Source organism: Saccoglossus kowalevskii, chromosome 16 (genome assembly GCF_978046115.1).
Source record: "Saccoglossus kowalevskii chromosome 16, keSacKowa6.1, whole genome shotgun sequence".
NCBI classification, from domain to species: Eukaryota; Metazoa; Hemichordata; class Enteropneusta; family Harrimaniidae; genus Saccoglossus; species Saccoglossus kowalevskii.
The window spans coordinates 17,028,169-17,043,720 of NC_140656.1; the positions used below are offsets into that span (position 1 = coordinate 17,028,169).

The 15,552-nt window shown below is 36.5% G+C and overlaps 1 long non-coding RNA gene across 1 annotated transcript; it reads right to left on the reverse strand.

Annotated features, from left to right (window-relative positions):
• Positions 1-2,500: 2,500 nt before the first annotated feature.
• Positions 2,501-5,575, reverse strand: LOC144356884 (uncharacterized). The gene is made up of 3 exons (XR_013421591.2): positions 5,413-5,575; positions 2,794-2,932; positions 2,501-2,635 (listed from the first exon to the last, which is right to left on the reverse strand). It is a non-coding gene; the product is annotated as an uncharacterized LOC144356884 (long non-coding RNA).
• Between the last annotated feature and the right edge of the window lie 9,977 nt (positions 5,576-15,552).

Sequence of the window (15,552 nt, forward strand, 5' to 3'; positions counted from 1 at the left end):
TGTTGTTCATTGAATAATATTTGAGTGATTATAACATTTGAATATTCGATGTTTATTAAAGTTTCAAGATATAGACTTATTTATAGTAAACACCAAAATTCAGTTTTCAATCAATTGTGTATGACGCTAAACAAAGTAATTCACTGCCTCTGTTAATTATATTCAATCACAAAGTGACACAGAAGTAAGATTATTCAAAGCTACAAACAATCACAGCTTTTCATTAATTATTGCTGGGAATGAAATGCAAGACCTGGTGTAAAGTACGTTTAAATTATTTTTGTTGTTGAAATTTCAAAATGTTATATGACAATCCAATATACTTTACTATTCTATATGGAAATGAACGAATTTAACAAAAATCCTACTCATGAATATTCCGAACCACAGATTTACGAATCGCGAACAAAATACTGGACTTTTTTTATTTTTGCAATCACGTGATACAGATATTTCAAGAACAGCCTGGCAGTTTCATTTTGATTGACTTTTTCAAGAAAACAAGACACATTAAACGGACCATACGTAACTATTCAGTGTCTTCCCAAACATATCATAGCCAGAGCTATCATATCATAATTGGCAATATGCTAACCCACAGTCTGCTAAAATTACACTCTTTATGGTTTTACATGATATAAACGATTGGTAAAGGTGGTTATTAATGTGACTCCAATATGCTTTTATTTTTTCATTTGAAAGTAAGAATTAAATGTGTCGTATATCGTGATTTTCAACTGCATAGTTACGTTCAGTCATTGTTGATTTTCGTACTAAAGTCATGTAGTGTAATTTGCAAGTACAAGAACACAAAACAAACAATTTATAAGTTCAAATACAAATAATACAACGGAGTCACACCAGTAAGAGAAAGATAAATGAACCCCATGGTATGGCTTCTCCAGTGTTCCACATTGTACGAGTAGTTTGTTGAAGCAGAAGTATAACATACTTATGTAAAGAGCGTGAACCCAAGTACATCTTATCTTTTTTAATGTGAGCCGTTGACTTTGAGTTCTGACCAAGAGGACATAATCACGTTTATACAATTCTATCCATAAAGTTTGATGAACTATACTTCGTAAACCATGAGGCACTTAAATTCCGAGACCAGTTTCAAAGAATATTATCTTTTAATGTAACAGTAAAAAACAAAAATGGGAAGAAAGAACAGCGAGAAACAACCAAAAAACTTCATTATGTATTTATACATTACAGATAAAGTATGTCAAATTTATTGCAGCTCTGAGAATCTTGAATAATGCCGAGCATGGAATATATTCGTCCATTAGTGACTTGATGATTGGAAATAGATATGAAGAGAATGATAATACCACAGGTATCACCATCATAACCAAATACCATTGTAGACCATAAAGGCTTCCAACCATCGCATTTTTATCCCGTCAAATTCTACATTGCATGCATAAGCTTTGTTCATTACTGTGAAGGAACAACATACAAGACTGATTCTGGATTCACACAACATCTTTTAGAGAGGCAAGTGGTGTCCAATGAGAAGCAGACATTAATTCATAATGATAACTATAATGTTTATTTGAACAGATTTTTCTTATCAAATAGTCATTGGTTACCAGTTTAATTATTATAATTATTAATTAACAACAACAGACCTCAACCTGCCTTACATTACTGTACAATATTTACAACACTTGCAGAACAAGACCCTAATATTCAGTTCGAAATAGCAGATAGTATACTGTGAAATGCATAATTACATGTAAGGTCGCAGCCTCATTCAAAAGGCGAAATTCTCGCTCCATTTTTATAATCGGCCTAAATCGGAAAATAACATTCAGTAGCAAGGAATTATCAAAGATCTGATTATTGAAATGATTTAACCCGGAAAGAATCAAGTTGTGTTATGATACATGGGGTTTGACTATTAATTTGGGGTCCGACTGTGCAAACATGGTGTGACCAAGCTCATTACGTAAAGGCAATGTATGAAGACTTACATATGCACGTAATTTTTTATGACAATTTAATCAAATATGGCAGACTGGTGTGCATTTTTGACCTAAATTTTGCTAAATTACGATATGTAAACGTGTCCGAAACTGTTCATCGGAAATAGTGAGGTTAATTTCATTCAAACTTTGTATGAAGATCGTGAATGTTGGATTACAGGTGAACGTCAACATGTCCACTGAAAGTTTGATATTTAACTGCCTAAAATCTGTTAAAATCTTTGGTGGCCAGCTGGAAAATTTAGTAGCCAAGTACAAAATGTAGGTCGTCAGAATTTATAATGTTTTACAAATACATAAACAACACAGAAACAACAATTATGTTTATTAAATTTATTCAAGCATACGATACTAAATCATATAGTATTATAATGAAACCCAGGGCAATTAAATTACAATCAGGCCATCTGGTATATTGAATTCTTCTGGGTCTCTGGCCGGTTGCCATCTTTCTTCTGGCCACCTCTGCTGGGTCAAAATCCGCAATGAATGGTCCATCTGATGATATCGTAATAAGATGTTCCAGGATTTCTGCATGTAGTGTGCTTCGAGAGTCTTATTTTTATTGTGAGCACTGAAAATTCTTCCGCATTGGGCAGATGTGACAGGAATCACCAGCATATTTCCACTAAGCACAAGAGATCCTACAAAACAGAAATTTTACTATGATTAGATGACCAGACTTTTATAAAAGCAGAAAATATTTCATAAATTGTAATTTAATCAATGATTCACTCCTCCATTGTGAGGTATAACGAGTTACATATAATTGCACATACTACAATACACACACAATAGATACCTTAAAATCATCTTTGTATGGAATTTTGGTGAGCATTATTGTCCACAGACCAGTGTATGACTTTAACAGGAACTCTTAGCTGACCACTGTCTTCAACAAACTCCACTGATGGGAAATATTTTCTAGAACACAGTTGTTTCTGCAATTTAAGAAAGAAGTGTGCTTATTTCTGTCATTTAATATAATAATTTGGAACAAAAATCACTTATATTAGCAGTTTCGCAAAATAACATTCAGTCTTTAGAAGTCACTTTATTTTATTGTTAGGACGTATTCAGCCGTTAAATGTATTATTTCCAACTGTTTTGCGATAGTATTTTCTAGATTGGAGGCAGCATTTACATTTTATTCAAAGTTCAAAGCTGCGTTGGGATTACGTCGACAGTGGTAACAATGTCGGCGCCGGTGATCTCTTACCAGTGCGCAACGCAGCCAGAATAAAAGACATGATCATTTAGACACTGCTATTACAAGACTGGTTGGAGGTAATAAATTTGGGGCGAAAGTATTCAAAAAAACAGATTTTGACTGTTGCCATGGTAACGGTAGATCAGAATTGTTTTTCCAATTAGTGATGGTACGACCTGCCTGTCAAGTATGAACAAAATCAGCCAAGCCAAAAAAATCACAGAAGAGTTAAAAATCCATTCCTGCTGAACATTTACTCCAACTTTGGGGTCAACTTTCTCATTAATAAAAAAAGATATCAAAAATTCAAATAGTAACTTTTTGCCCACACTCGAGCCGAGTACAATGAGTTATGTCTGAGGTGTTGTATCACAGGGAGTTGGACAAACTTATGTATTTTAATAAATTATTGAATAATAAAATGTTATATAACTTTTCTTTTACCCCCTCCCCTTCCTGGTATCTATTTCAAGTAATCACTATTTTTATTTTGTAAACACATTTCCGTCTGCTATATTTGTCGGGTTCAAATCGTTCACCAGCATTTTTGGCATGTTAGATGTACATCACATAGAATACTAGGACTGGGAGAACTTAATGTTTGTTGACCACCTGGAAACTGAGTTTTATAAATCTTGGAGGACTCTCGGAAGATCCACCCGCAGCCTGGACCTGCAGTAAAATCTCCGATTAATATGCAGCCGCAACCATCAACATCGATATACCATGAGCTTTCTGCTGGCGACTTTGCGGCGTTACTCAGTTCCAAATAAAGATTACCAACGCCAAATGAGCAACATTTAACCGGTAACCAAGACTCAGTCTATCCACGACCAGCAAGCAACATCACAAACGAAGTTGTAGTGTGCAGCTCACGAGTCAGCGACGACCGATGTCAACGAAAGTCATTCCGTCAGTGGAGTACCGCAGTTGCACGGCATGTTTGCCAATGCACAGAGGAACTTTTAACTTCAACATAAACCGTGGATCGTAGTCGCCCAGTTTAAGTTCTGTCGTGGTCCCAACTAAAGGGCGACAGTCGTCGTGTCGCGTCCTGTTCGATATGGGACTCATAGCGACGTATGTAACGCGTGTAAAATACATTGTTTATTTACATGAAATTCCAACACGCGCTGCGCTACGACCACCGCGCTTAAACATCCACGAGTTATTTATTCGGACAATGACTCAAATTAGACGTCTGATTATTTAATTTTCACACGTACAGCGACAGGCGTTCTACATTGACAAGCGTTGCTAGGTCGCAGCACTGTCTTGGCGCATATTAATGGGGCAATTGGGTTCCCCGACCTAAATTTCTATCCCGGTTTGTTGCACGTTCTTTTTTTAATATGGAATAATCAAATATGGGACCTATGTATAATAACAGAACCCCACACCCTCCCCGTGGCTTCGCTCGTGAAAGTACGGCAGCAGGATACACCGCATCACTCGTGAAAATAACTTCCATACGCAATGAAAGCCACGGGGAGGGCATCTGTCATAATACTTCATTATCACTGAAAACATTTTTCCCCTGATAAATAAATTCCAGTGCAAATGCCATTTCCCCTCATACTCTATTGAGACACAGCGCAGTGAAAATTAGATTCACATGTAATGCTTGAACACATGTCAGCAAAAATAAATTAAGTGAAATTCTACGTGTCTTCATAATAGTTGGAAATGAACACATTACATTGTATATGGAGTGGTAGGGTCGGGTGTAAACTACACCCCAAAACATCCTTTCACCCACAGTTACTACCGTGTTTCACCAGTGTATTCTATTTGACGTCAGGAGAAATTGAAATAAACAAATTAATTATACTTTCAGCCTCTAGTTGACCACTGATTAAATAAACTACCCCGTCTTTATGTCAACTTGCAGTTATTTGTTGCCTACATCAGTGACTTCAAAATATATGTTTCAATCCCAGGAATTTCACTCGCTGTTAATTGCATGAGAGTGCCAGTCTTTAATGAATTTCTATTGTCATGCCAATTTCTTGCGATTACTCGAACCGTAAGCTGTAACCACATACCGCCTAGGTGCTGTAACTAAATCCTGGTGTAAGCACCGGTTAGACAGGCTTGAACTATGCATGTGAAGCCAGCTGTGGGGTATATTCAATCCTATAGATTTCTCATTGTTTGGTAACTATTTGCTGCAAATGCAACAAAAATCAATATAAAAAAAATATTACCCACACAGCATTCTACAGGTTACTTGTATTGTCTAGTATTTGCAGGCCCATCTTCACTACCTACTGCCAGGAAAGATCTCAGCACCTTCTCTGTCATTGTCCGCCTGCACAGTGTTGTTCTGTTCGGATATTCCTCTCTCTACAACACCGTGCGGTAATTATATTCATAACCGTGTATGTCACGTGGTTGCGCGATAGATAGATAGTTTACCGACCAATAGAAATCTTTGTTACAATGACTGCCAGAAACGGCTGGAGCTTTTCTGATGTCTTCGGCTTCATTTCTGCCGATATATGTTGCAGTGACATCATGAACTTTGAGGTATAACACCTACTCTTCTATAATACTCAACAGTGGTGACAACACTATTACCACGCTCGATGGTCGCAAGGCTGGTAACGCATAATAACATATATTACCAGCACATTCCTGATTTACATTCGTTATCATACATGATGTGGCTAGCCAACAAGGTATATTTACTTATTCTGGACACCTGCTACCACTGCAATTCCCGGAATTTTCTTAAAATCTTTCAATATTTGGAAAGGCCAGTCAAGAAACATGCGAGATCGTCTGCAAAGGAAGCACTTTTAATGGTTCCAAAACCAGGTACTGAGATTACCTTATTTTCTTGATCTGGCCGTATTCAGTACAAACATATTTCTACAAGTAAGAATGAACAAATAGGGGATATTGGATCTCCCTCGTCCTAGAGCGAAATATCCAGTACTAGTACCCCTAGTACTGGATAACACAGCTAACAATGTTTGAGTAAAGAGTTTTTGTCCACATAATAAAGCTGGGTCCGAAATTAAATATTTCAAAAGCCTTTTCCAGGTCTATTGTTAACAATATCCCTGGCTTAGTTTCCTCATCCATATAGTCAAAAATGTTTTCTACAAGACTGACCACATCTCCTATTTGTCTATTTTTGGCAAAGACCGATTGAGTATTATTAATTATATCTGGGAGAACTTTTTTCTAGCCTTTTGACCGAACACTTTGTTCCAATTTTATAATCAGTGTTGAGGAGCGGGATGACTGCCTGTCGCTGAGATGAGGATGATTTATCCCCTTTATAGGTGGTGTTGCGGGAATTAACTACATATTTAGACACCAATAGCCAGAATTTGCTATAAAACTATGCTCGCAAACCATTATTACCTGGAGTTTTATTCACAGGCAGGGTTTTAATAGTACATTTGGCTTCCTCCAAGTCCCTCAAATATTTGAGCCTGGTCCTCAGTCAATTTTGGTATGTAAAGGTTTTGAAGAAAAGTGGATTGGATTTTAAAATCAATATCGGATTTTAGGGGAGTGGTGTACAGTTTTTCATATCAGTATTTGATTTGTTTCTTTGGCCGGGATCACTGATCCATTTGTATTCAAAAGGTTGGTAATTTGTGATCTCTTGGCATTAATTTTTTCAATTTGCAGAAAATATCTGGAGTTTTTCCCCCCTAATTCGTGCCGATTAGCTCGTGATCTAATGATTTGTCCCTCTGTGATGTCATCATATTCTTTCTGAAGGGATTGTTTTGTTCATAATTTATACAATTGTTTGTTGGACTGTATTCCATCTCGCCCTCCAATTCCGCTAATTTCTTTTCCATTTTTAGGATTTTCTCTCTTTGTTTTTTACTTTTTTTTCTTTACTATAAGTTATGGTTGACCTCTTTATACAAAACTTTAACCAATACCATAAAATTCGATGGTCCTGAATGGCCACTATCCACTTTTGAAATTTACCCTCAATCTCCAACTCGCAGCAAACTTGTGTTTAGTTTCCAATATGAAGGGCCCCGACCACATTCAGCATATTTAATACTTAGTAGTCAGAGTGCACACATGGGATAATTTTTGCATCGATTGTAATATTTAGCACATACTGACTCGTAAGGAAGTAATCCAATCTACTTTGTACCAAAGTGGGGTTACATCGTTTCCATGTAAAGCCACTCAACTCTGGGTTCATGACCCTTCACACATCTACCATCTCCCCAGCTTCAATCAAGTTATTCAAAAGCTGATGGGCCCTGTGTCACTGTTCCACATCTGTCTTTAGCTTGATCCAATACAATGCTATAATCTCCTCCCAGACTACATGGATATTAGGGTCAAACACTCTCTAATTTCTTAAATGGTTATTCTCACCATTAGGAGCATATGAATTGATTAAAAGAAAAAGTCTTCCATATAATAAAACTTTATGTATTAGATATCTTCCTGTGGGGTCTGTAATTATCTTTTTAATTTCAAATTCCACGTTCTGAAATAGTGTCATTACTCCCTTACTGTTAGAAGCGCCATGGCTGAAAAACATTTTACCTTTGCATTGACTACTCCAAAACCTCTCATTTTCAACACTACTACGAGATTCCTGGAGGAAGACAATCCTTGGATTTTGATTCTTGACCCAATTAAAGACTTTTTTAGACCGACCCAAACCTCTAACATTTAGAGAAAGGATTTTAATTTCCGAAGGACCCATATTTTTGATAAAGTTTGCAATTTAACCCCCATAGTACCTACACTTTATTTCATACTGACTCTTTTTTCTGTTTTAGAAAAGGAACACTAGCAAAGCAAAAACATAAAGCAAGAAACCCCTCCCCCAGCTTAGGCTACAGCCACCAAACATAGCCTGTAATCAGAGTGCATCAACTGAACAAATACCACTGTTACACTCCCGCCCCGTGGGCTCATAATCAAAACAAATCATCTCATGGTAGTTATAAAAATATTGAAGTACGAACTGAAAAAATAGACTTAACCTAATTCCTAATTTCCGAGTTACTATTTTTCTCACGAAATTCGATAGAGGGCGTTCTCAAAGTACCCGGAAGACAGTCCGCTCAACGTTCGTGGTGGGGTTGAAATTTGAGCGGCGTCTGCTGTAAGCAATATACTTAACGCCAGTGGATTCGAATGCGTCATCGGGAACCTGAGTGTACGTCAAACTATATTCCTGGGTTTGTTCATGGCATTTTCCATCCTGCGCCAGTATCTTTTTAGTTCAATAACTAGAGACAGCCGTCTTTGAACCGCAGTTATATATCGATTGAAAAACGAAGACTCTGTCAGCTTCCCGAGACGAGCGCAAACAAAAACATTGAGCCAGATTTGATGGAAAATTCGCTCGTTGCCGATTCCCACGTCGATCTTCTTGTTCAGAATCCTTATGATGGCATTTGTTTCGAAGTTGAAGTTGAAATAACTACGGAAGGAAAAAACGTGTGTCCATTTATGATAACTGCATCCGCTGATCACCTGGTGAAACATATTAAATCAAACTTACACTACACAGTTACAAACACCAGAAACTATTTTAGAGTTTGATTTAATAATAAACCATGGCTTGTAAGGATTTTCCTTCATGGATCATTGCCGAATACACTCTGCCATAATGAAAATAAATTCTGTATTCTGCACATGATGAAGCTTTACGGAAAGTAAATAACCAGTATCAAGTCGATATTCTGTCAGTCTGGCTGTTGTCCAGTCACTTCGATGCAACAAATATGCGAACATATCAGCTATTTCAAACAAAGGCAAAGTATGAAGGTTTTTTTGCCAAGTTTTTACGTTACACGGATCTACCAGAGTTATCGTCGACTCACTGTGTTTTACAGTACGACGACGGTTGTTTGACTCTTGGCGAACATTTAACTCGTTTGCTAACTCAACAAGTACAAAAAGTTTAGCTTTACAAACATTGCTGCAAGTTATACCACGATCCTGAAGAAATTTGCGGAGTTCTGGAACTTTTTTGCTTTACCAATCTATTGATTTAAGCATGTAAGAATACAGAATTTCAATAAAAACAACCCCACTCAGGCTCGTCATCCGGGTATTTTGGATGCGCCCTCTAGCGGAATTCCGTAGAAAACTAACAACTCGAAAATTAGAAATTTTAAAGTCACAAATGAAACAATAAGCCCCAGCAAATGGAAATGGAGGCAACCATTATATAACAAGCAGCTCACAATAAGTGGTTCTAAATATAACAACAGTATAACACTATCAGCTCCCAAAAGTAGCTTTAAATATTTTACCCTTGCATAGCCGGTATTGCCAGTGTCCCAGTTTGTTTAGATGAACCAATTTTCACAAAGACATGACATGACAGTTTGTCAAACAAAATTGCGATCTCTCTTTCACAATCTGACCTTTTAGTAGGTGGGTAACATCCGGTTGCTCACGCAAAACCGTTGAGGTCGTTCGGCAATGATAAAGTTATGCATGGCTCACTTACTATTTCATTCCCTGTAAAGTTGGCCGTCAATAAAGACACTCTGCCATTGGCGAAGCGGGGTCGTTTATCTTGTCTGTATGCTTCATTCACGATTGTCCAAGTTTGCCACAAGCACTTCAGGTTGCCGAGTTCTCGTTCAAATTTGCGGAACCTTCGCTATTTTAACTGCTAAAAAAACCAGAGCCCGCGGAGCGAGCCGATCAATAATTCGTTTACATGTTGTAACCTTTGACCTCTGCGTATATATAATTATATATATATTATATAATAATGTACTAGTACTTATCTGTTTTAAAATTATAATTGTTAACCAATCCGACTAACTTGTGTATTATTATTATAAGTTTGAACTTACTTACCTATGAGGCATGCACCATATAGTACAGCCCATGGTTCTCTCCCATGTTAACAGATGCACCATCTGCACAGAATGCAACCAGTTTACTTTTATAGTCATGTAATTCGTCATGATTTGAATGAAATGATACATCAATTGCTGCAACAACACCTGGACTTATAATCAAATTCAAAAGCTGATTTAGAGACTAACAAAATAATCTTTTGATTAGAGTAAAGTATAAATTAATCAACACAAAATTATGTTATAAAATGGAATCTTTAAGAAATATAAGAATTATTAAATAATAGGTAGAATAAATATTGCCAATGAACGCAACACTCAATGGAATTTAATGAACAAAATATCAGATTAATGATAACATATCTCACAATGATAGCTTCATTTTCCTTGACACACATTACAGACACATCACACTAAGAAATCTTCTTTCCCTGATGTCCTTCTTTAAAACTTCAGCAATAGCGGAAATAAGTTCAGCACATTTCGTATCATTAGCGTAAGCCATGGTCATGTTCACTTAATTTTTGCTTTGTAACTCAAGGAGTGGACGGAATTTTGTGAATGACAATTCATTTTTTGCAATGCAATAAGCAGTGTTGATCTTCACAATTAAATCAGAATTAAGGTTCGCATCCACAGCTATTCCTGTCTACGGAAAGCGGTGGTGACTGTGGTATTCTTATTCAAAGCATGGTCTCTGCTCTTACCATTTATCAAAAGTGTTGCTTTCTTGAACTGCCTGGACCCTGTAGCTAAATCAGTCTTGCAAGCTTCGTTGGAATTTGCACTGCAGTATGTACAAAACATTCGATTCTCCTTGTCGTATTTTAACCACGAAAATATATTGGCCCAATGAACTCGTTATCTTGATCTGGACATCGCGACTCGGCAGCACGCGCACCGGCAGGCTGTATTGTAGTTTCAACACTATTGTCGGACACAGATTCACTGTGTGGTTCATTGCTCGGACTTGCAAAATACGCTGCGATCGTACGTCGTTTCATGACTACCGACTCGTTTCGTTCATAACAAATATGGCGGATAACATAATACGCATGTGCGCAGTGTTGAGATGTGGGGAAATAGCGCCACCAAGAGCTGACAAGCTGTACAGTCTGTTTTATATTACGGAAAGTTTAGTCGCCGGCCAGATTATTCTTCAAATTATTTGCCAAATGGCGACCTACATATTTTTTAAATCGCCATTCATTAAATTTAATCGCCATGGCGACCAAAATGGTCGGAATCTGGAGGGTTGACACGTTAGAATTTTAGTCTATGATTGTGCTTGCACAGTCTACACGTGTAAACAACCCTTATTCTTTGCAAGGCAGTTCACTGCATACACACTTGCAGCAACATTAAAAACGTTTTCAGTTTTTCTTCAACACATTGATCTGAAATTTGTGTTTTTGAATCCATGTATAATGCTCATTGAAGTTTGCACAACAACTCTTTGTGATTGGTCAGGTGGTTTGGCTACTTCTTTGATTTCTTCTAAACAGGAAGTAATTTTTTACCTGATTATTTTGAAATTTACCATGTTTATACCGAACTTCATAAGACAACAAACAAATAATTCGTCTCAGTCATGTAATTTCACTGCCATCTTGTATTTTTGCAAAACTTGTCATAAGCACGAGATATTCTGTGGTTGGCAGCATGTTTCTACTTAACCAATCGAAAGACTTGAAAAACGCTAGCCATAAAAACAACTGCGAGCACGTTACCTTGATAAAGTTCGCGTTTATGTGTTTTTTAAACCATGTTTTGGTGGTTAAATATATGTAGACCGTAATTGCCTCAACTTAACACATTGATTTGAAAGTTACAGAGATCGATGTAGGAGAATAAGTTACCATCATTGTAACCATGTTATATCCAATGAATAAATTCATACCCGGGGGGGGGGGGGGGGGGGGGGGCTACTTCCACATTAAGTGGGTAAGGGTGTGAAGTCCACCTCTCAAAAACCATAATCACTTCTAAACCATTTTCTTCTTCTATTTATATACCCACTTCTAAACACAAGTGTTTTCAGCGAATAAAAAACACCCAGCTCACAACTTTCGCAACCAGTGAACGCATCCGGGCAATGCATTTTATTCAGCCTTTCCAGTATTTGGCTTTGAATATAAGAATCTGTGAAAAAGTAAATCAATGCTACACATTTCTAAACCAAACCATTGATAAATGGCTACCCACTTCTAAACAAAATAACGTGAAATGACACCCCAGTCGGGCGGCACATACCCGTATTGCACTTCTATGGAAGTAGCCCCCCGGGATTCATACACGGCGTCCCATACTATCCCATTCTCGTCGCCAATGGTGTAAGAAAAAGCGAAACACACACAGCAATCACCAAATACTTACCGACATACTTGTGAATGTACATCTCTCATAAAGGGGTAATTACATAATGAACCAGATGTTCAAGTACATGGCAATTGTAATTTTGTGAAGTACATCAAGTGTACACACCCCTGTTATAGCTCATTAACATGTAAATTACTACACTTCTCCTTTCCTAATTAAAGGCAATATCAGCTGACAAGTAAATCAAAAGTAAATTAAATACATAACAAATTTTAATATATTTTTGTACATAGAGATAATTAAAAGTGGATTAATATTTGCTTTTGTAATTCTAGTTTATCTTCGAATTGTGTTTTGGTCAAATGCACTTGGTGTCAAGCTTGCGATCAACATCCTGTGCAGGGTATTCAAGTTTAGGGAGATATCCATCTATATCATCTTCAGATTTATACATATTTTCTCCACTTCCTGGCTCATTATAAACATTAAAAAATGACTTGTCACAGGTAATACTTTTCCTTCGTTTATTCTCTGCCGTTATCATACTTTCGATTCAACAACATTAAATATTTAGTTTCTATATATTATTCAAATTTTGTAAATTTTATGTTTTTCACTGACACCTCCATGCTCAACAAACTGCTTACTTTTAATTCTGCCATACAATCAAAAGCGTTATAGTCAAGAGATGACATCATTGTTATCATATCAGTTTGGCGGAACTATTGCCAGTTGATGTGGAGTTGTCCAATAGTAAATAAATTAAAAATTTGCGAATTTCTAGCTTCCAGTATTTTTTTTTCATTTAAGGAGCATCTAATTACCTTTCCGAAATTTTCAGCTAATCTATTTTTTTTGATAAAATGATTCACCTTGCTGCTACAGGATATTCATAATCCTCAAAGTGTTGTTGTTCCATCAAGTTTATAAATGTGATTCCACCTAGTTTTCACCAGTTGTATATTCCAGTCAATATATTCGTACTGTATTCAAATTTCTGACATAATAAAGGACAACATATCATTTTCTCGTAGGAATTTGCATATAGTTATGGCATGCTTCAGTGAGCTCACAGGACCCACAACAAGCAATCGATCCTACTAAGTATTGGCATTTTCGTCATTATTTCTCTGACAGTTGATATATACATTTTCATATGCCGAAAATGAATTACATTCATTTTGGTTCATATTGGCAGTGTCGTCATTTAACAAGTCTGGACGATTCACTGAGAGCTCCCAGTTAGAAGTCATGAATTCTGATGTAGTCAAGACTCATTGCCAATATATGAAAAATGTTTGCTGCTGCATTTATACAGACACGAAGGCATTTAAGCCTACATGTTTACTAATTGTAGTGATATTTCTGGACTCTTCTTCCAATTCAAATTGCAAATAATGTGTATTTGCATCCAGTTTACTGAATACTATAGCAACCATTAAGTTTTGTTCAGAGTTGGTGTATGCATAGTCTCCCCATACATTAACAGTACCAGGTTTTGGAACGACAACAATGGGATTTACCATTGTGTTGGGCCATCCATTTTCTTCAAGATATGGCTCTGTAGTGGCTATGTTGCATATTTCAGGCTTGTTCGGAAGACATCGAAAGGAGAACAACAAAACAGGAGACACATTGGACACATTGATTGTAAACGTACAGCACTTATAAAGAATAGTTACATAACGTCACCATGGGTGGTGATTTTCATGCCAGAGGTTACTGGTAGACGGTATTGTCTGTGTGAATCCGTTGTGGGATTGGTCTTGTAGACACTCAAGCACAACTGATGCAAAAGCTACTTGAGTGAAACAAGGAATCTGAGAGCAAGAGGAGGCGAGAGGATAGGACGAAGATAGCGGTTCAAAGACAAACAGACATATCAAGTGTTTTTCATTAATTGTTAACACCCACTGACAGAGCTGTGTTAATTGTATCACCTTGGGTGTCCCTGATAAAAGACCTAATAAAATGATTTCAATAGAATTTTACTTTACTCCTCTCAAAAAAATAATTCAATTGATTAATCTTGTTTGTATTATAATTTATGGAGTTTGTATGAAGAATAATTGCTTCATAATGCATTACAAGCCTTCCCAGTTTTAAATCTTTAAAGACAGAGGAAAATGAATTATTTTAATATAGATAAGTTTATCTTCATTTTGTTCTTCACATGGGAAAGCCGAATATTGCTCAAAACAGTAAAGGTGCAAAGAGCAGGAATATGCATTTAGAGGGTATTTTTCCTACTTGGCCACAACAGCGTCCGAATTGGTACAGTCACAGATCAAGGACAGCCTCTCCATAAAATAAAAAAAATTAATGGGTCCCATAATAAGGCTGATGTTAGATGTGCTGTTTTAAGAATTGTACTTGATATCCTCTCAACTAAGTTTTTACCGGATGTTTGATAAGTTGAGAGTTGTAAATGATCAGGTTCCATGTACGCTTGTCTACTGTTCATCACGATTGTATGGTTACTTTAAATGGGAATATCCTGGCTCAATTTCTTACATTGAGATGTACCACAGTGACAGATTCAGTAGAACACGAATCTCACTTAAAAGAAATAACAAAAGTGTCACATTCAGAGTTAAGTATTACTTTTTTTACAAAAGCTCTTGGAATGGGTATTGATAATAACAATTTCTATGTGCATGAATATGAGAAAGTTGGATGAGATTCTATTATCTTATATCATGGCGGGATGATGAAAGATGCATGGCAATATTAGGTAAAACAAATTGATGCATACAGGTGAAATTTTATGAAGGTTTTGCTTCAAGTCTGTAAATGAACCAATTGAAAGACAAGCTAGTACTTCACAGTTGTTATACTTGCAATGAACACAATGATGCACAAATATAACAGTAGTTACATTAATTGAAAGATATCTAATTCATGATAGTGTTAACTGTGAAAGTATTAGAGTCTGATGCAATAATTGAGAATAGTTCAAGTACTTATACAGAGGACCGAATGTACCAATAATAGCAGTGTATTATTGTCATCGGATTCAAAAAATTAGCAAAATAAGCATTTTTATAATGTTTGCATATTCAGCGGTAAATAGGAATTTGTAATTTATAAATGTGACATAATAAGGATTTGTATTTGTTCTACAACAGATTCAAACAAACATGCTTATTTTTGGAATATTTTGAATCCAATGCTAATATAATGCCAATTAGATTTTGATGCTAGC